Here is a 22,897-nt window from a genome sequence, read left to right as displayed (position 1 = left end):
CCCTGAGTCAGATGCAGCCTTGATCTTGGACTTCTCGGCCTCTAGCACTGGGAGAAAGAAATGTCTATTGTTTATAAGCCATCCAGCCAATGGTAGTTGTGATAGCAGCCTGAATGTGTAAGACAACCCCTTTCACAGGTAAAAAGGTCTTTGTGTTGGTGGGTAAAGATGGAAGTGGCAGCTGAACCCTTCACTACATACCCTTGCTCTGTTTTCTTTATAGTAAATAAATCAATGAGCACCGGAGACTCACTGTGCACCGGGCACTCTTCTAAACGCTTGGCTCAGGCTAATGTGTTTATTCATGGTGACCCTGAACCTGTCCACTCGCCCACGGAGGTGAAGCTGGGCCGTGGATGCTTCACAGCCGGGCCAGCCTGTGCCCAGGCCCTGCGCGGCACTGTGATGAGGGTTAGGGGTGCTGAGTCACAGTGTGCTCCTCGCTCTCTGGCTCTAATCACCTCTGTAACCACCTGACTATCTGTTTACTCCTTCAGCACCATGTCCTCCAAGATGGCCAAGACTAGCTGCGTGACACCCCCCACCATCTCCAGGACCCAACACGATACCTGGCACATTGTAGGCCTTAGAAAACGAATGGCTAGCTTCAAGGATCTGTTCTATTCATCTGTCATATACGTGGAACTGAGCTGAAAATGGGAATAGTCTTAGAATTCATCTTGTTCAGTTGAAATGAACACATTCCAAGTATATGAGACATTTCCAAAGTCTAAAATCATCTAAAAACTCCGGTTTTGCAAAACAGCAAAATGAGATATCATCTATTAAAAATGTACTCTTTTCTAGGCAGTTATGTTAAGTATGTGGCATGCATTTTCTCATATAATTCTTATCACAACTCCATAAAGTAGATACTACTTTGTCTATTTTTCTTTTTGTTGCCATTTCAAATGTACTAGAATTGGGTTCATTGTAACTGGGTTAATTGGTTCAGGACACATTGTCGTTCCAGGCTTGGCCCTCTTCTGCTCATCTTTTATTCATTTATTCATATTTTAAATAACAAAATAAACTTGCCAATGAACTTACCGCCCAACCCAAGAACAAAAACATGAACAGTAACTTGCGTCCCTCTCTGTGCTCCTCCCAATCCATTCTCCTGCCCGCCCCCACACACAACCCCACTATCCCGAATTTTGCATTTCCTTGTTTTTTTCCATTGCACGCCCAAACGCTTGATTGCTCAGCTTTCATTAGATTTGGACTGGATGCAAAGGGTGGCAGGCTTTTGTTCACCAAGCATCACATTCCTTAGGTTCATCCATGCTTTCACAAGCGGCTGAGCTTCATTCATTTTCCTGGCTGTGTGATTTTTTTCCATACATACTTCCGTTGACTGGCATTTCTGTTGCCTTTCCTTTCTTTGCTGTTATGAAGGGGTGTTTCTCTCGGGTATGATGTCGATTTTACAGAGGAAGAAATGGGGGCACAGAGAAGTTAAAGAACTCACTAAAGACCTCCCAGCCAGTAAGTGGCTGAACCAGTATCTGAACCTAGATCTTTAGCTCTAAAGCATGTTCTACGGCTTCTATCGGCCTTCCCATGAGAAAGAAATAACAGGAGGTAAAGGGTACATTTTCCTTCCTCATTTTACCCCACCCTCACTTTGTCTATAGGAGAAGAAAAACTTGTATGTTGACTTAATTAGCCTTTCAAATAAAATCACTTACCCTCTTGAATCCAGCAGTTATCTACTCCTCCCCATTTCAAAAAAATTGTTGGGTACAATATTTATCTCAAAGATGACATATCCAAATAGTTTGGCTTTACACCTTACAATCCCTTTAGCTCTTGGTTTAGGGCCTAAATTCCCTTTACGATAGAATCAATTGCACATGCCTATATGTTTTGTGTTTTTTTTTCCCGCCCATTAGAAGTTTTAAATAAGAAAATGGTGGGAAAATAAAGTAAAATGTTCACTTCTACAGTCTGCTGTTATGTATCTAGAGGCACCTCTTCAGGTTAAAAATAGGTTTTACATGGAAGACAGCTCAGTAACATAAAAGTTGATCATATAAACTACAGACCACAATTTTAAAACACAAATGATTTTGCTTACCGGTGAAGAAACTTTCCAAAGAGAATGCTTAGTTATTTGGAAGTTAGAAAAAGAAAAAAAGGAATGAATACAATATGTTTGCATTTATCCAGCTTGCTCTTTGAAAAAAAAAATAGATGCTGCTATACTTTGGGCACTAAACAAGGTAAACCTTGACTTGCTGGAGATGTTACCTGTGGACCAGACTGAGGTCTGGTTTCTAAAAGGTCATGCTCTGGCTTCAGAAACCTCACTGGCTCCTGTGCTATCACCCTTGCATTCCTTGCAACAGACCATGCTGTGGGCAGCCCATTTCCTTAACAGCTATTTCTCATGTCTGTTTGCAACCTTTCTGGGCATGAGAATTTGAGGCACACAGATGTTCTTACTATTGCTTAAAAATATGAAACAAAAAATGTTTACATTCATATAACAACTGGACATAAAGTTTAGAAAATAGAAGGAAAAAAAATCTAACATACTCTCACCATCCTCAGTCAAACTCCTGCCATTGTTTTTCCCTTTCCTCCTGGCCTGTGTGTGCACACATCATCTATAGGGACAAATACAGATGTGGCTACAATTCCCTGTGCTGCAGATCTTGAGACAAAGTAGTCATGCCAAGGTAGTTTATTTGAGGAGTGCAGACAATGCCACTGGGGGCATGGGGAATCCATACAGTGAAGGAGAGAAGCCAATAAAGAGCAGCCTTATCAAGTGATAGAAGCTTAATCCTCAAGGAAATTCGGGAACACAGTGCTAAACATGCAGCTCAAAGGGATACTGGAGGTAGGGTACTTGTACATCGACTGCCCATGGCCACTGCTTAAGGACTGGTGTGGGGTGGAAAAAAGGAGGTAATTTCTCAACTATGTGTATGTCCATAATTGGGGGTGCTTGGGGCAGAGCTCCCCAATTCAGAGATGTTCAGCCTGGTGGCTGGAAATTGGTTAGAACAACTGAAAACCCTTAGAGACATGGATGGACCCAGAGTATCTCCTCTATGGCTTTGTTCACTTGATGTTTATTATGATACTTACCTAGACTTCCTTGTTGCTACAGTCTTATACCCTTATGAGATTAGTTTCCACATAACATTTCATAATAGAATCATAATCTACTCCTCGGATAGAGGATATTTACATTGCTTCAAAATGGAACAGGTGAGGGACTTTCCTGGGGGTCTCTGGCGGCCCAGTAGTTAAGATGCTGAGTTTCCAGTGAAAGGGCATGAGTTCTATCCCTGGTCAGGGAACTAAGATCCCATGTGCAGTGCAGCAAAAAAACTAAAAAGGAAGAAAGAAAAGAAAAATGGAACAAGTAAGTTGGCAACAAATAGCTAACTTATTTCTGTCCAAGCTGTCAAAGCTGAAGCTGTGTACCAGGGGAAATATGTGTTCTTAAAGAAACTGAAAGTTCTCTGGTCAAACAAGACAAGTAGAATACCTCAGATGAAGACAGCTGAGAGAATCATGACCAAGTAGCCCAGTAGCACATGCTCTAAATAGGAGGTACTGTTATTTAGAGTGACTCTTTAATTGTTGGTGTTCTTGTGATAGCTGTACTTTGTTCTTTAAGATGTCTAAGGTCTATAAATTTCATATGTGAACACATTGTACTGGGGCCGTGATAGTTGGGAAACACAAGCTATTAAATCATTTGGTACCGGCAAGTAACACTAAAACGAGGGACCTAGATTTGGCTGTGGTTGGCCCCCAGGTAGATCCGCCATCTAGGTCAGCCACGTGTATGTGTGTCTCACTTGAAAGTCAAGGTGTGTGGCAAATACAGTCCGAAGCTTCTCCTATAGTCATTACCACCCTCCCCCTTCTTCTTTACTAGCACTACTCTGATTTTCTGTAGATACCAGGTGGAGACACTCTGTTCTTGGGGTAAGCAGTCCTGACACAACCCCAGGGGAAAGTCCTGATTGGCTGGAGCCACCTCTAGTAGTTCCTTTATCCTCAGCCACATACGCACTTCCCCAGCTTCCTCTGAAGTTAGGAAAGTGATGGTCATTCAGTCATGTCCGACTTTTTGCGACCCCATGGACTGTAGTCTGCCAGGATCCTCTGTTCATGGGGCCTCTTAGGCAAGAATACTGGAGAGGGTTGCCATTCCCTTCTCCAGGGGATCTTCCCAACCCAGGGGTTGAACCCATGTCTCCCATGTTGCAGGCAGATTCCCTACCATCTGAGTCATGAGGGAAATTAGGAAAAGGCCAAGTTAAAAAAAAAATTAAATCACACATGATGTAACATTTTCCATATGCCCCTCTTTAAATACTTCATGTATATTTCAACATTTAATTCTCACAACCACCCTGGGGCTAAGCATACTATTACCATCCCATTTACCAAGGAGGAAACTGTGCCCCAGAGAAGCCAAGTGAATTTCCCAGGATCACATGACTGGTAAGTCTTGGAGCGAAGACCTACCCCAGCTCATTTCCAAGATCAATGCTCTTTTGTCATATGAGGAATATCCAGGTTTGTCTTTAGGTAGCTAGGAGTCCATCCAGATATGTGCCTAATTAGCAAAGGCTGTCCTGTGGAGACACTGGCTTTCTGCACCACCTTCCTCACCACTAAGTCCCACAGGAGTCACCTCCCAGCTTTGAAGGATCAAAATTTGTAGTTTCTCGTAGAGGCCTCACAACTGATTATGAGCATCAAAGTCATGTTACTGAAAGGGAAGAATGCTTAATTCCCTTTCCCCTACTCTATTAAGGTTAGGTTGTGTGGGTTAGACTGTTGGCAGAACTGTCTTCTCTCTAGTTCTTCCTTCTGTCTCACCGGAAAGTGCAAGTGCATGTGTGCACTCACGCACACACCCACAGAGACACACACACCGGGCACCCATATTAGTGGTGCTTCGGGACACTCTTCTTCTCCATGCTCTTTCCTCAACTTCCTACTTGGAGAAACTTCCTCAAACCTCATCCCAACCTGCTCTCAGATCTTGAGGTCACTGACTTGTACTTTTTCTTCAGGTTTTCTGTTGACTCTCACTTGTTGGTCCATGATGGACCACAATCCTTCATGTGAGAAGGATGGGGTCTTTTTCAAAGAGTCCTTATTTTCTGTCTTAGCAGTTGGCTGACACCACTCCCAAGTCCACAGGGTCTTTAGGTCCCAGCTACCTTGACCCCAACCTCCAAAGGAGCAACTTTGGTTGGAGCATCAAAGACTCAGGCAGTAACTTTAACTATCGGTTGTCAGCAACATGAGGCTTCCCAGCGAGCCCTGCTCATTCTTCATCCTAGGTCTGGGTCATCAAACCATGGTCCTGGAGGATATGACTTGAGGTTATATTTAAAGAACCATCCTTGATTCTCTTTGATAAGAGTGGCCAGAACACTGGTTATAGGAAAACATTGTCTTAGAGTTCAAATTGGAGAAGGCTGTATTACAGAAACGTAACCCTTCAGCTTAATCTGCCCAGGACACAGCCAAGAGCATTCAGAGAATAAGTTCATCATGAATTAAGAGTCATCATGAATTCATGAAGAACAAATCAGGCCAGGCTGACCTTGCCTTCACTCTTGAGAGGACTGGTAAATGAGGAAAGCAAGTCTTTAGCCTCACTCCTAATACTATCAGTGGAAGGAGGGCAGTAGAGGTATAAATTGACCCCCAGGGGTTAGACATATACTCAGTCTATATTAACCTGTTCTCTGTCTCTTGAAATATAAAAGAGAAAACTTTAAACTGGGCAATTGTTACATCTGAATACTCAGAGGGCTGTTGTGTAGAAAAGGATTAGATTTCCAAGGGGAGAACCAGGAGCAGTGTGTGCAAACCACAGGGAGGCAGTCCTGTGGACTACATGGGGAAAAACCAGCACACGCTTAGAGCAGAGCTTCTTAAACTGAGTTATGCATAGACCTTCATACAGAAAAGAACATTCTTCAAATCCCCAGGGTTTACAAGTGTTTTTCTATAATGTCTCTCTTCTTTTTTATTGGTATAGTTGATTTACAATGTTAGTTTCAGATGTACAACATAGTGATTTGATATTTTTATAGATTATACTCCATTTACTTATTACAAAAGAAGGGGCTGTGCTTGTGGGTTAGACTGCTGGCAGAACTAAAACAATTCTCTGTGCTGTACAATGTATTCTTGTTGTTTATCTACTTTATATGTAGTAGTTTGTATCTCTTAATCTCATACCCTTATCTTGCCCCTTCCTCCCCTTCTCTTCCCCATTAGTAACCACTAGTTCACTCTCTGTATCTGTGAGCCTATTTCCGTTTGGGTATATACATTACTTTTTAGTTTCCACATATAAGCCATAACATAGAGTACTTGCCTTTCCCTGACTTATTTCACTAAACATTATACTCTCTAGGTCCATTCACATTGTTGCAAATGGCATAATTTCATTCTCTTTTTAAATGGCTAAGTAACATTCCATTGTAGATACAAACATACCACATCTTCTTCATTCATCTGTTGATGGAAACAGGTTGCTTCCATATCTTGGCTGCTATAAACAGTGCTGCTATGAACACTGAGGAGCATATATCTTTTCAAATTAAGTGTTTTCATTTTGTTTAGGTATATACACAGGAATGAAATGGCTGGATCATATGGTAGTTCTATTTTTTTTGAGGTACCCCCTTACTATCTTCCATAGTGGCTGCACTAATTTACATTCCCACCAACAGTATACAAATGTTCCTGTTTCTCCACATCCTTGCCAATGTTTGTTATTTGCAGTCTTTTTGATGACAGATACTCTGACAGGTGTGAGGTGCTATCTCATTGTGGTTTTGATGTGCATTCCCCTGGTGACTAGCGATATGGAGCACTTTTTCATGTGGCTGTTAGCCATCTGTATGTCTTCTTTGGAGAAACATTTATACAGGTCTTCTGCCTGCTTTTTATTGGGTTGTTTTTTTGATATTGAGTTGGATGAGGTGTTCATATATTTTTGATATTAACGTCTTAACAGTCATAGCACTTGCAGGTATTTTCTCTATGAAAGTGAAAGTCACTTAGTCCTGTCCAACTCTGTGACCCCATGGACTATATAGTCCACGGAATTCTCCAGGCTAGAACACTGGAGTGGATAGCCTTTCCCTTCTCCAGGGGATCTTTCTAATCCAGGGATTGAACCCAGGTCTCCCACATTGCAGGCAGATTCTTTTTCAGCTAAGCCACAGGGAAGTCCAAGAATACTGGAGTGGGTAGCCTATCCTTTCTCCAGCAGATCTTCCTGACTCAGGAATTGAAGCAGCATCTCCTGCATTGCAGATGGATTTTTTTTACCAGTTGAGCTACCAGGAAAGCTATTTTCTTTATAGCACTTCTTAATTATGGGCAAAAATCCTTATACTTACAGTTAAACAAATTTACAAATTAAATTAATGAACTACATTTACAAATGTATAAATTAAATGCAAAAAAACTACAATGTCAACAATATTGAAATAGCCTTATTTTAATGTGAGAGATGATGTTGTTTGCTAAAACAAAATCACCCTTCAGGACATGAATATGGTACCAAAGATAGTTTTTATCTTGGAGGTGTAGGCCACTGCATAATTTGCAATGACTCAAACAAAACATATTTCTTTTACTGAACCACAGACAGACCTCCGTTAGTGAGGCAGGTTGTCACTTTTCTTCACTAAAATTAACAACACTTGTTGCCTGTTCAGTCCAGGTCTGTTCTTTACTTATAAGTCCCAAAGAAAGTTGAACTAGTCTCATAACACAAATGGAAAAGAATATGAAAAAAATGTGTATATATGTATAACTGAATCATATCACTGTAGAGCAGAAATCAACACACTGTAAATCAACTACACCTCGATAAAATAAATTAAAAAATAGAACCTCTAGAATGTACAACACAAAGAACAAACCCTAGTACAAAGTATGGATTTTAATTAATAATAATGCACTGATGTTGGCTCAACAAATGTGCTACACTAATGTAAGATATTGGGCTTCCCTGGTGGCTCAGAGGTTAAAGTGTCTGCCTCCAATGCAGGAGACCTGGGTTCGATCCCTGGGTCGGGAAGATCCCCTGGAGAAGGAAATGGTAACCCACTCCAGTATTCTTGCCTGGAGAATCCCATGGACGGAGAAGCCTGGTAGGTTACATACAGTCCACGGGGTGGCAGAGAGTCGGACACGACTGAGCGACTTCACTACTACTAATGTAAGATATTAGTCATATGGAAACTGGAGGTGGAGGAGTCAGGGGGTATAAGGTATGTCTATACTTTTCACTCAATTTCCCTGTAAACCTAAAACTGATCATAACCAGAAAGTTTACTAAGTAGAAAAAAATGGTCACTGTAGCGTGTTTACATATTAATTCTCTTTCAGTTGTTGTCCAAATGAAAAGACAAAAATTCGCACATCTCGTTTAGAACTCCAAGAATATGTTTGTGTGTTCCAGGCTCCTCACCATGGTTCAAGAAGTGCTAAAATCAGGGGTTTGGGAATGGAGTAGGGTATTCTGAAAAGCTGTTAGAACTCTTTCTTCAAAGTGTCCCAGAAAATGTCTTGAAGGTCATCTTTCAAAGATGTTCTTCTGGGGATATTTGTTTTTGGAGAGAGGTTAGAACACATGATCTCTAATTCCAAGATTATATAATTTTAGTTTTTATGAAGATTTAACCCTCAATTAATTTGCTTTTAGTTCTATTTTTCACAGACTGCAGTGGCCCAATGCCAGAACAATAACGTGCTTGAACTTCTAGCTTTCTAAGTCTTTCTCCTAATTCCCACAAGCCTGTCCAAATAGCAACAATTTCATCTAGGCCAACCAATTGTCAATTTTTGGTCCTGGGAAAGAATAACTAATAAACCCCACTTCATTCCAGCAAACCCAGATCACATTCCTTTCTGATGGCTTATCGCATTCCACTCTGAGCTGAGTTCCATAGTTCTAGCTGCACTTGACATCTTTGGGCAATGCTCTTCCTAACTTTTCTCTTAGAGAAACCCTAGAAAACCGATATATTTGTTATTCCCGATGGAAAATATTTCCTTCCAGAAATCTGAGGCTAGACTTATAAAGGACTCCTGTAATTCTAAACATAAACACGTTATTGAGTTCACATGTGTACATTTTTGTTTAGTTTTAGCAAACAGCAATGGCACATGGACATCTTGGGCATTGAGAAAGTAAAAACAACCTTCTGCAAAGTGTTCACTGGATCTGAATATTGAATTCTTTCAACTGGGGTAGAATAGTTTTCCATTTGAAAGTAAGAGGGATCCTAGTCATAAGCATGGGTGTCTAAGGGAGGAGTAGACACCCACGATTTCTGGCTCCCGACTGCTTCTCTCTCCTGTCGCATTACATCAGACTGCTCACACTTCTGATGGGACTTCCAGCAAGGATGGCTGGCTGAGGCACGGCTTTTCAACGCCACCTACCGTCTGCCCTGAGAACTGCATTTAGCATCTCAGACGTCCTGGTCCGGAATCCATGATGGATTCGACTCTCCCAATTGCAGGAAAAGATGTATTGTAATAAAAAGAAAGAATAAAATGGAAGGGGAAGTGAACAGTCAAAGATTCTGGGGAATAAGCCTGAAAAATGAGGCGACAAGGAAAACCTGTCTCTATTTTGATATTTCCAAAAGGGAACCCTTATTTATAAAAGGTTACAATCAAACTCAAATAGGGATGAGTGATGTTTCCAGTGTAGTAAGATCTAGTAATTACTCTCAAGTTTAATTAAAAGCAGTCATTTGATAACGTACCCACTGAAGGATGAAAACATCCTTCTTTTAATATTGCTATCCCAGTCTGTTCCCTGTCTGAAAGCTATCACAAGGTATTTTTGAACACAGTAACAAGTTAAAAGACAGACAAAACATGCCTCCCTAAAGTGTTGAGACTCTTCTATTTTCACTTGAGTGGTAATTTTTTTTCATACTTTCACCAGTTTCAGGAAAGGGTGGGTTAGAGTCAGGGGCTTCCTGAAACTTTTCAGAACAAAAATTCTAATTCAGTGTGTTCAGAGGGGCCCCGTGAGAATCGTGTTTTGGAACATACCGACCCCATGTGGTATTATCTTTGCCAACTTTGCAGTTTCGTGTGAGATTTATTTTTAATCTTTAACAAAGCATGCCTGTGTTTATCTTAACTTACGAAAAAAGTATAATCGTTTAAAACAAAACTTTTAAAAATAATTAAATATACAATGAATGCTGAAACATAAAAGTCAGACAGAATGTTACCTTAACAAGAAAGAGCTTCCTAAAGATCAAAGGATTGCTGTTTGTTTTATTTGCTTAAGTAACCAGTACTTTCACTTTAAGGGATTCGGTGGCTATTTGAAGGAGGCTAGGAGGTCCCCATTGCCCAACCCCCACCAAGATAAAGGCTTCCCACCCCTCACATTGAGAGCTGGGAACTTTACTTATTGACACTAAAAATATATTCTTCGTGTTTAGAATGGAATGCTGAGATTTGATTGAAGACAGTACATGAATCAAGTGAATGGCATTTGGGGGGCATGTCTTTCAATCTTATTTAGAAGTTTTGGGGAAAGATCATCTTTTGAACTTGCCTTTTGTGTGTGTGTGTGGCCATATGTCATCATTGTAGCACTAAGGAGGTACTCTATGACTATCATGAAATGCAGTGCTTCCGAGTGCAATGCACCTCTTATATTGTTGATTTTAATGCTAGCTTCAATAAAGGAGAGAAGAAATGGGCTTTAGAGCATGAATGTCTTTTTTTCCTCTAAGTACCTTCAGATTTGGGTTTTCAGTCAGCGATACTAAGTCATTTGTGGACTGACATGTGAGAATAGGATGAGATGGAAATACATTCTCAGTTCACTTGGTGGTGGCCTGTAAGAGGTGTGTTTGTGTAATGGTGGTCCCTCCTTCTGAGGCCACTGTGATCAGCCAAAGCAACCTTAGATGGTGCAGTATCCGGTTGCTCCCAGTCTGCTATCAGGTGAACACTACAAATGCTGCATAAACAGCACTCAAAGAGAAATGATAGTTCTTTTCATTTGTCTATGTGCCCGTCCAAACAGCTTCAAAATCTTTGCTACTTTTTCTGAAAACTTTCAACCAATACTTATTTTGCATGTGGCTAGATCGTGATTTCTGTGGTTTTTTAAAGGGCACTGTGGCTGAATTTTCTACCCAGGAACTATAGCTGAAGAAGGAATTCATAGGGCCTGGACTCCATCTTAGGCCTGTTCATGCTGATCATGCTCGGCCACCTTTCCAATGGACTCTGAGCTCTGTGTTTAGTGCCTATGAAAACAACAACAGAAGGATAAGACCCCCTCAAGACAAGGGAACCTTGAAGATCATATCTAGGTTACTCATCGCCTAAGAGAAAACATAATCACCCCTTCCTCCAGACAGGCCATAAATTTTTCTGTATCTATCGGAGTATAACCTCAGGTTTATTGATTACTGGATAGCTGTTTGACTGTTGGAGCACATGAGCACATAGCACGTGAATGATGGGGTTATTGGGATTGTATTTTCCTTGGTCTACGTAAGTCTCAAGGAATTTGGAGTGGTGGGTTCAGACACGTACACATAGGGTATAAAAGATTTTCACAAATGCTGGTCAGGGTCCTTGGCTAAGAGGAGACTCTGCCTTGGGCCCGCCGGTGTGATAAACTGCACTCCACTATCTGCATTGTCCTTCTGAGTGAGTTTGTTTCCCAGAACGCGTGGCTACAACATAGCAAAATGCTGAGCTTGAGCTCTAGAACCTGACAAACTGATTCTGTCACTGACTTAACGACAGTCAGTGCAGTGAAGGTTTCTAAGTCTTAATTTGCTCATTTGCAAAATGGCAATTATTAATAATGTTTAATTTGAAAGGTCTGAACACAGGTAGAGGTCTCAACACATGGTCTGGCATTACGTGGGAACTGTTTTAAGGAAGGATATGTATCCAAGACCCTAAATCAATTACCAGAAGCCAAGTCAATTACCAGAAGGTTGAGGGAATCTCACACCATCTTTTATTTTTGCTTTTTGGCCACGCCATTCAGTCAACCAGGGATCAAACCCACACCTGTTGCAGTGGAAGAAGAGTCTTAACCACCGGATCTCCAGGGAAGTTCCCCACACCACCCCTCTTTTCACCTTGGTTCCTTTCTGTTACCATCTCACGGAATGATCTGGAGGTTCTTCTCAGTAGGATGTTCCTCAGCAGGCAGTCCACAGGCTCATGCTGTGAGGGTGGAAGGAAGAAAGTCCTGAAGCAAAGACAGCGACCCTGACAAATGCAGAAAGGACAGAATATTCATGCTGAAGAGGGTTTTTGGTTGTTGTTCGTTCAATCATTCTTCAGAACCCTACATAGTATTGAATTTAACTGCAGTGTGCAACAACTATCCCAGGACTCCAGGAAATCTTACAGAAAACAAATCCTCTCACGGTTGGGAGAGCCATAATGCAAACATTCCAAACATCAGATACTCCCCAAATCATGGTTTAGGAATGCACTGAGTCAGCAAATTACTTTGTTTTGCTTAGTTTACTCTAATGGGCGGCAGTATGGCAGAATGGTGAAGCGAGGAAGCGTGATTGTTAAAACAGTTTTAGAAATTATTTCATGGTATTGTTACCAATAATTGCTTGATTGTTGGTTGACACCTATTAACTACAAACCCATCAGAACTGGAAAGGTAGACCGTATGTATGAGAGATAATAAAAGCAAGTTTTAAAAGTACTGAGGACAGGGCAGGGGGCTAGTACTTTTAAAAGGGAGGAAATAACACTCATTATTTGGGGCAGGCTAATTGTTATGTCAGGTTTTCAAGAGAGTTGTTTTGGTTTGCAGAAGGACTTGAGTTTGGATCCTATCAAATAAAGGCTTTTATTTAAGTTTCCAAATGACTGAATAAGTGATTTTTTAAACCCTTCATTTCATCCACAGCATGACGAACAAGAATACTTGGACTGAGTCCACGGTGCTTTTCCTAATGTTGATCTCACAGCTCCTTTTCAATTCTGGATTCAGAGAAGTTCTAGCCTGAGTGTGGCTGACTCAATGAAGTTAGATGGCTCTGTGGGCTCTGCCGTATCTCTGCTGGAATGTTTTTATAGTCACATCCTGAACTGCAAAATTACTGATGAGTAGACACTTGTAGCTCTAATCCCGTAACTTTACCACAAAAATAGAATTTCGGACTCTTTCAATATGAACATTATCTAGAGAAAACTATATCCAGGTCTTCCCTGACAAGTTCCATGATTCAGTGCTTTGTTTCTATAAGCTAAAGTTAGAAACTCAAAAGTGACTCACTTTTCTTTTTTGCATGCATCTAAGTGAACAAGGAAGTCACACTGCTTCTGGTGTTGCTTTCTTTACAAGAAAAAAAAAAAAAAACTTGCTCCTTCTTGAGCATCCTTTTTAGGTCAGCAATTTTGAAGTGCAGGACTTATTGGTGTCCAAGCGGAAAGGGCTGATGCTCTGATTTATCACGACTCCCTCTGAGTGGAGTTCTTCCATGGCTGGAGAAAGGAAAACATTTGTTGTACTAATACTGAATGTGCTTCCTGTGTAAAATAACCTTTAACTCTGTGGAGATCCCCCATTTTAATGACTGGGATATAGTAGAAATAGAAGGAAATCCAAATGCCCCAGTAGCAGCCACTCTCCTCCCTGGTAGGTCAGGCAGCAACCCTCTGAGGGACAGAAATGGTTGCTTTGGAAGCATTCAAGGCTTCTCTTTCTCCTATTTTAAGATATGACCATATTGATTGTTTAAAAATGTGTGTGAATTCTGACCCTTTAAGGAGCCTGGGCTATGTCAATCAGGGGGAATGAGGTGGGTAGACTGGGCATTTACACATTTGTCGTGGCGATGGGAGGGACTCTTGGTCAACTGGAGAACCAATTCTCAAACCCAAGCCAGACTGCAGCTTCCTGCATCTCCCTATCCTCATGATACAAATATGATTGAGTCTACTCAGTCTACCTCAGTTCTACTGCTCAGGGTGACTGCTCTGAGCACTGAAACGATTCTTCCTACATAGAACCTGAAACAGGATTCCCTACACTGAATGAGGTGAAAACCTTGGGAGTAATCAACTAAAGAAACAAGCTTTTCAAGCATATTTGAGTTTTTGCAGTGAAGTTGTTATTTAGTCGCTAAGTTGTGTCTGACTCTTTGCAACCCCATGGACTATAGCTCACCAGGCTCCTCTGTCCATGGAAATTCCCAGACAAGAATACTGGAGTGGATTGCCATTTCTTTCTCCAGAGGATCTTCCCAGACCAGGGATCGAACCTGCATCTCCTGCACTTGCACGCAGGTTTTTTTTACCACTGAGCCACCAGGGAAGCCCTTTGCAGTACAGTAGAGGCCAGCTCTTTAGGAGCTGTGAGAAAATGTCTGTGATAGGGAAGAGAGGTTAAACACACACTTTCGGAGCTTCCCCAGATTGTAGGCTCTGTGTGTGTGTCCTCGTGCAGCACAAGATCACGTTCTGTCCCAGAAAGCCACACCTGAATAATGCAGTCAGCATTCTTAGAATGCATTTAGCAGTGGATGAATAGGAGCACTTTCCACAGGTCAATCAATGGCGTCTTTGCTTCTGGCTGGCTTGCAGATTGCTCCTTCTTAAGACATGTCTTCTTTTTAAAAGACAGCTGAGCTGGTTGGAAGACAGAAGAGTAAAGACAATCAGCTGTTGTGACCTCTCTATCATTCTCTATCTCACTCTCTCCTTCCTCTTCTTTCCTGCTTACACTTGCAACTCCTTCAGGCCAGATTTTCTGATTAACCTTGATTTTCATTTCTTTTGCCTCCTCCTTCCTAAGAATGAATGATATATTTCAAACATAATGACTCAAGAAGCATGTATGTCTCATATGTCTTTGATTGCATTTCTGGTTCCTAAGAATTAACTTAGGAACCAGAGTTCAGTTCAGTTCAGTCGCTCAGTCGTGTCTGACTCTTTGCAACCTTATGGACGGCAGCACGCCAGGCTTCCCTTGTGGTACTTGTCCAGTTAAGTCTGACAAGCTATGGCATAGTAGAAGAAACACTGTCTGGTACTTTTAGTAGGTATTTGATATTAGTTTGTCTTTTTAAAAATTGATCTGTAGGTCAGCTACAGGTTTTTTATTAAAAAGAAAATTCTTAAATCAAATTTATCAATATTTTCAAAGACAAACAGACTTCTTCACACACGATTCAATATGACCAGTAGTTGTTTGAAATGTTACTGAGCACTTACTCTGTTACAGTGCTTGTTGCACTTCACAGAGAAATAAAGGATCATGTTCTGATTAAGATTAATTTTGGATGCAACTGAGTAACTGACTAAAGAACAAACATTAAGCAAAAAGGCGATTATTTCCTTCCTATACATGAAGACTGGTGGTGATGGTGATTTAGTGACCAAGTTGTGTCTGACTCGTGCATCCCCATGGACTGTAGCCTGCCAGGCACTTCTGTCCACAGGATCTCCCAGGCAAGAATCCTGGAGTGGGTTGCCATTTCCTTCTCCAAGCATGAAGCCTAGAAGTAGGCAATTCAGTGCTTGGTGAGGTTATTAAGGACTTAGATGCTTTCTCTTCTACTTCTTCATTCTTGTGTTTGTAATCTCATGATTTCAAGATGATTCTCACAGGTCCAGATCTCATAACTGTGTTCAAATGAGGTGGTGGCTAAGGGAGGAAGGACAGGTCAGGTAAATGTGACTTTTTTTAGGAGTGTCATCCCTGTTTGAGCAAACTCCAGGAGACCGTGAAGGACAGGGAACCCTGGCATGCTGCAGTCCATAAGGCTGCAAAGAGTTGGACATGACTTAGTGTCTGAACAACAACAACTCCTGTTTTATCACAGAAATATGCCCAACAAATTCAAGGCATGATAAGTAAAAAGGCACATTCATACCAAGGTACTTTGTGGTCAAAGATAAAGAAAAAAATCTTAAAAGCAGTCAGAGGGAGAAATTGATTATGCACAGGGGAAAAACAGACTTTGGGCACACTTATCCAAAGCAACATGGATTTCAGAAAGCACTGGAATAGTACCTTCAAAATGCAGAAAGTAACTGACAACCGAATTTTCTATAACCAACAAACTATCTTTCAAGAATATTGGTGGAATAAAAACATTTTCCGACAGACTCAGAGAAATTTATACAGGATATACTTTAGGATGAAGAAAACTCATAGCAGAAAGGTGAGAGATTCCAAACAGTGAAGAAAATGATGAATACATGGATAAACCTATAAAATAACTGTGTTAAATAACAATGATGCTCAATTATAAGGTTTGGAAATAATATAGAATCAAAATGCTAGTAGAAAAAAAATGGCATATAAGTAGGAAGGAGATAATAGGAATAAGGCATTCAAAGGTCTGTACTTTGTTCAAGAGGGTAAAACACTGACTAACTGAAGACATTAAATTACACATTTGATTAATTACACACCTTACTAAATTACACGTACACACTATGTACATTAAAATTCTAGGACATCTCACAAAATATTTTAAAAAGGTAATAAGCGCTGAACTAATAAAGGGAAAAAACAGAGTTAAGAGAAAAAAATTATTAAATTAAGCTTAATCTAAGAAAAATTCAAGATTTAAAAAACGTAGGAAAAGTAAGAGTTAACAGAATTCATAACATAAGATGGTAGAGATGGAATACAAGCTGAAAGACTACTACAGTGTTCCTAAAGTAAGATGAAAGCTCCCAAAAGATGGTGAATGAGATTTACAGACGAAAAAGCTGAAAAAAAAAAAGGAGAGGCACATGTGCAAACAAGTGCAACAATGTGCTACAGCTGCAGTCAAACAAGTATGCGTATGTTATGGGGCACGAAGGATCCCTTCTGCCTGAAGCGGGGAGAATGGGGCAGTGGAGCAAGTCAGGCAAGACTTCACAGAGGAGGTGATGCTGACCTGAGATGGTGCAACAGAGCATGCCAGAAAGAGGGGAGAGCAAGAATAAAAGTGCAGGGGCATGAAAACAATGACATTTTCAGAGAATTCCAAGTAATCTAATATGACCGAAGTAAAGGATTTAAGAATGAGGTTAGCAGTCAGATCACAGAAGGCCTGTTTGCCATTGGACAGAGGCTGGAATCCTGGATGGCCAGGAATGAGGAGCAAGTGAAGCGCTTTGAGGAGGGAAGTCACAGATTTGAATTTTAGGACACAAAACATCTGACAGCAGCAGAGAAGATGGTCTGGAATAAGGCAAGGAGTTCTTCTTGTGGCTCAGGCAACGGGTAATTATTTGTTAACTATGATACCCTATTTCTCATGAGATTTCACTGTGGTATTTGAGAAATAATACTTTCCTTTCTCACTGACATAAAGACATCTTAAGCCAAATGATAAACAAGGTCTTTTTTTCCCCTCTAAACTCTAATGTGTAAACTTAGTTGTACACTCTAATAAATGGAGTGAGGCTGAATGGCCTTTGGCATCAATCCCAGAGACTAAAACAGTGAGAAAACAACAAAACATGGAACATAATATCTATCCATAAATTCAATAGGTCTATGGTGCATTTTAAGAGTTATGATTTCCCTGGCAAAGCACCAAAAAAACGTACCTTCAAAAATTACTCAGAACAGCCACTTGGCATCCAACCACACTGACAGAATGAAAAATGTTGAGTAAAGAGCCTACGTGTAATTCTCCATTCTTGAAGAAGTAAAGGAAGGGTGTTTTCTAAGGCTTCAGAATGACATATTTTACTAAATAATAACATGGCCGTGAAGAAAGCCAAGAGGAAACTTCCCAGCTCACGTAGAAAATGGAGTCACTCTATTTTCTTTAAAATGACAAACATATTCTGTCTTAGAATGTCTCAGAGCCCATGTGTTCACAGTGGTTAACTCTGTTCTCCATTCCCTTTTTTCCCCCTTATATTGTTTTCTAATTTTCTACAATGAGCATGCATTGCTTCTAGAAGGAAAGAGAGTCAAACCGGTCATACAATCAGAGTGACTTAGGCTGTGTTTTTCAGCTTTTAGATTCTAAATCAGCTTTTAGATTCTAAATAAGATTAATATAAACTGCTTCTGAGATAATCTTCTAGTGTGCTTTGAATATATGCAGATTTTCTCTCAAATTTTTGTCCTCAGGGGATAAATTTTCCAATTTTCAAAAATATTAAAACTTCCCCTCTCAGTTATTCATGACAGTGGAGGGGACCACTGACACTATTATCCAAAACCAGCATCTAAACAGAAAACATTAGGCATGCAGGCATAATATACCAGGCTTTGTAAGGCTCTGCACAATGTTTGTTGGCAGATATATCTTCAGAATTAAAATTTCTAGTTACTATTAAAATGATTCTATGCTCCTACATGTAGACTGGCAAATGAAGGGTAAAAGAAACAAGTCTAAAATTTTAAATTCTTTGCATATAACCTACCAGCTGTATGCTCCACAGGCAAATAAATAGACTCTCCATGCTGAAAATACAAACCGTTTCCTAAAAATACAGACTTGGAGCTTCCCCGATGGCTCGGAGGTAAAGGATCTGCCTACAATGCAGGAGACACGGGTTCGATTCCTGGCTCAGAAGATCCCGTGGAAGAGGGCATGGCAACCCATTCCAGTATTCTTGCCTGGCAAACCGCATGGACAGAGAAGGCTGGTGGGCTACAGTCCATGGGGTCGCAAAGAGTCAGACATGACTGAGTGACTGAGCACACATACACCCAAGGTAAAAATTCAAAAAATAAAGGGGAACTTCCTTGGTGGTCCAGTGGTTGGGACTTTGTGCCTCCGATGCAGGGGCCACAGGTTTGATCCCTGGTCAGGGAGCTAACATCCCACGTGCCTCACAACACAGCCAAAACAAACAAATCACACATACCTAAGACAGGGCTGTGAAAGCAAGGAAAATGGAATGCTAACTTCAGTTGTTCCTGAGGCAATGGAGATGTCAGAGAAAACACCTGGATTCCAAAGAGTCCACTCTAGTATTATCAAAACCCAGCTTTTCTAAGCAGAGAACACTCTTTAAAGGTAGCTCTAACTGAAATCATAGCAAAATGTTTCAGAGGAAATATGAAACACCCACCTCTGAGGGTTAAAGGGTCTGTCAAATAAACTTGATGTAACATACTCCATCTCTTAACATTTATAAAGGGACTTGCAAAGAAGGATGTGTAAATAGGATTTATCTTAAATTAAGCACACTGGACCTTTCCCAACACGGTCAGAATTCAGACAGTTTAAAGAGGAGCTGGAGGTACACTTCATAATCTGGAGGTTATTTTATGGTCCTCTGAAACATAATAACTTTCTTCTTAGTTGAAATTTGTACCACCCTTGCCAATTGCAGGGGAGCAATTTCTGAAATTTATACTTAATACAACAGTTCTAAGTTTACCTTAGATGTTTACCAAGGGAAACATCTAATGTTTACCAAGGGAACACTGCATGCAAAGATGGGCAAAATAAAGGACAGAAATGGTATGGACCTAATAGAAGCAGAAGATATTAAGAATAGGTGGCAAGAATACACAGAACTATACAAAAAAGATCTTCATGACTCAGATAATCACGATGGTGTGATCACTCACCTAGAGCCAGACATCCTGGAATGCAAAGTTGGCCTTAGGAAGCATCACTGTGTACAAAAGCTAGTGGAGGTGATGGAATTCCAGTTAAGTGAAGTCGCTCAGTCATGTCCGACTCTTGTGACCCCATGGACTGTAGCCTACCAGGCTCCTCCTTCCATGGGATTCTCCAGGCAAGAGTACTGGAGTGGGTTGCCATTTCCTTCTCCAGGGGATCTTCCCAACCCAGGGACCAAACCCGAGTCTCCTGCATTCCAGGCAGATGCTTTAACCTCTGAGCCACCAGGGAAGTCCCGGAATTCCAGTTGAGCTATTTCAAATCCTAAAAGATGATACTGTGAAAGTGTGCTCAATATGCCAGCAAATTTGGAAAACTCAGCAGTGGCCACAGGACTGGAAAAGGTCACTTTTCATTCCAATCCCTAAGAAAGGCTATACCAAAGAATGCTCAAACTACTGCACAATTGCACTCATCTCAGATGCTAGCAAAGTAATGCTCAAAATTCTCCAAGCCAGGCTTCAACAGTATGTGAACCGTGAACTTCCAAATGTTCAAGTTGGATTTAGAAAAGGCAGAGAAAACAGAGATCAAACTGCCAACATCCAGTGGTTCATCGAAAGAGCAAGAGTTCCAGAAATACCTCTACTTCTGCTTTATTGACTATGTCAAAGCCTTTGACTGTATGGACCGCAATGAACTCTGGAAAATTCTTCAAGAGATGGAAATATCAGACCACCTGACCTGCCTCCTGAAAAATGTGTATGTAGCTCAGGAAGCAAAGTTAGAACTGGACATGGAACAACAGACTTGTTCCAAATAGGAAAAGGAGTACGTCAAGGCTGTATACTGTCACTCTGCCTATTTAACTTATATGTAGAGTACATCATGAGAAACGCTGGGCTGGATGAAGCAAAGCTGGAATCAAGATTGCCAGGAGAAATATCAATAACCTCAGATATACAGGTGACACCACCCTTACGGCAGAAAGTGAAGAACTAAACAGCCTTTTGATGAAAGTGAAAGATGAGAGTGAAAAAGTTGGTTTAAAACTCAACATTCAGAAAACTAAGATCATGGCATCTGGTCCCATCACTTCATGGGAAATAGATGGGGAAACAGTGGAAACAGTGTCAGACTTTATTTTTTGGGGCTCCAAAATCACTGCAGATGGTGACTGCACCCAGGAAATTAAAAGATGCTTGCTCCCTGGAAGGAAAGCTATGACCAACCTAGACAGCATATTAAAAAGTAGACACATTACTTTGCCAATAAAGGTCCAGGTAGTCAAAGCTATGGTTTTGCCAGTAGTCATGTATGGCTGTGAGAGCTGGACAATAAAGAAAGCTGAGTGCCGAAAAATGGATGCTTCTGAACTGTGGTGTTGGAGAAGACTCTTAAGAGTCCCCTGGATTGCAGGGAGATAAAACAAGTCCATCCTATTCATTGGAAGGACTGATGCTGAAGCTGAAACTCCAATCCTTTGGCCACCTGATGTGAAGAGCTGACTCATTTGAAAAGACCCTGATGCTGGGAAAGATTGAGGGCAGGAGAAGGGGACGACAGAGGATGAGATGGTTGGATGGCATCATCGACTCAATGGACGAGTTTGAGTAAACCTTGGGAGTTGCTGATGGACGTGGAGACCTGGTGTGCTGTGGTCCATGGGGTCGCAAAGAGTTGGACACAACTGAGTGACTGAACTGAAGTTTTACCTACCTTGGAGAGAATATGTTTTTTTTTAACTTTTTCCATGAATTGCTTTCCCTCCTTTCTCTCTCAGACAACGAAGAGCTCACTCTTCTACCTTAAATGCTGAGGGAAAACATCGCTACGGCACCAAGCCTTGCACAAGCCTCTCCCCAAATCCCCCCATTCTGAATTCAAAGCTCAAAAGAATCCACCTGGCTGAGAAGTGTCTTGAGAGGCTGGGAGGGAGAAAGGATAAGCAGGCCCAGCCAGAATTTGCAGCTGGAGGCAATGAGAAGGCTGGGCACAACACACACACATACACACACTGTGGCTCCTGATGTCAGCTGATAGCAGAATTGTAGAGACTGTGGTAGGATGGCAGTTTTTGTTGAGTCCAGTCCTGAGGGAAGGGGCATAATTGGAACCAGACAAGGATTTAGGGTCTTGGCTTATAGTGCTGAGCTTTCAGGTTGGGCTCCAGGTGCACAAGGGTGATTCTGGAAACTTCTCCAAACCTACTTCCAGCCTACATCCCAACAATATTAGTCAGTCTTACCTCTTAGGCACAAGTATCCATTTATGCGTTCCTCCCCTCCACTTTTCATTTAATAAACATTAGTGGGTGCTTTCTACAATGCAGATAGGACACTTTGTAAGACATGGCCCCCGACTGCAGGAGTCCGTGGGAAACAGTCTGAGTGCCAGAGATTATGGTAAAGTGTGTATAGGCTGCATGAGGGCAGAAAGGAGAGAAACTGACATCTCTACTCAGGTACTCCTCTGCTACTGTGGCCCTGAAAACATGCAACCAAGACTTCCTGGTACATTTTACTCCGCTCCAAGTTATCTGCACATCTTAGCGCTGGCTGAAACCTAGCTTTCGCACAGATGCCACTGTCCTCAAAAGCTGATCCAGTGGTGTCTGCTCTTTCTTCCACTTGCCTCAAGGGAAACCCAAGAACACTGGAGCGGGTAGCCTCTCTCCTCCAGCAGATTTTCCCGACCCAGAAATTGAACCGGGGTCTCCTGCATTGCAGGCGAATTTTTAAAAGCTGAGCTACCAGGGAAGCCCAAATAAAAGCCCTCAATTAGCTTAGCTGTCACCCTGGCCACCGCCAAAAGCTCCTCTACTGCTGTAGCGAGGACCCACAGCCAGCCGGTTCATTTCTCTATTTCTAGTCTCGGTCCAGGGTTCTAAACAGAGGACGCCGTCGATACGTGATTTAAATTTTAAAAAAGCAAAAGAAATTGGGAAAACCTTTGGGTTCCAGGTTTGGTGCAGCCTAATCACTCATCCCACCTGGGCCTTGCTTATCCGTATGAAAAAAAAAAAAAAGTCATTTTTACCTCAGAGATTTTGTACTGACGGGGCGACGCACCTGGCAAAGCACACTGCCCCTCCCCCGGCGGTCGGGGTTGCTGACGAAGAGAGCAGAGGCCCGAGCCCCCCCTCCCCGCCCTCCGCCAGCCCACATCCCTCACAGCGCCCTTGGCCCCAGGTCCCTCGGGACCTGAAGCGTGGGAGCCCCGGCCCCACGCGGCTCCCTCCAGGCGCCCCGCGCCCTCCTTCCTTCCTTCGCCCGGACGGACGCACTTCCGGCGGATGTTGGGGGGGC

At 41.7% G+C, this 22,897-nt stretch overlaps 1 long non-coding RNA gene across 3 annotated transcripts; it reads right to left on the bottom strand.

Annotated features, from left to right (window-relative positions):
• Positions 1 to 980: 980 nt before the first annotated feature.
• LOC105610254 (uncharacterized) lies at positions 981 to 22,879 on the bottom strand. 3 transcript variants are annotated; one of them, XR_006060974.2, is made up of 5 exons: positions 22,629 to 22,879; positions 14,531 to 14,679; positions 13,325 to 13,533; positions 12,159 to 12,291; positions 981 to 3,345 (listed from the first exon to the last, which is right to left on the bottom strand). It is a non-coding gene; the product is annotated as an uncharacterized LOC105610254 (long non-coding RNA). The 3 variants fall into 3 exon arrangements; XR_001043084.4 differs by lacking the exon at positions 981 to 3,345 and having other exon boundaries at positions 12,012 to 12,291; positions 14,219 to 14,679; XR_001043083.4 differs by lacking the exon at positions 981 to 3,345 and having other exon boundaries at positions 12,012 to 12,291.
• Positions 22,880 to 22,897: the final 18 nt, after the last annotated feature.

Source organism: Ovis aries, chromosome 10 (genome assembly GCF_016772045.2).
Source record: "Ovis aries strain OAR_USU_Benz2616 breed Rambouillet chromosome 10, ARS-UI_Ramb_v3.0, whole genome shotgun sequence".
Taxonomy (NCBI): Eukaryota; Metazoa; Chordata; class Mammalia; order Artiodactyla; family Bovidae; genus Ovis; species Ovis aries.
This window is presented reverse-complemented; position numbering and strand designations above follow the sequence as displayed.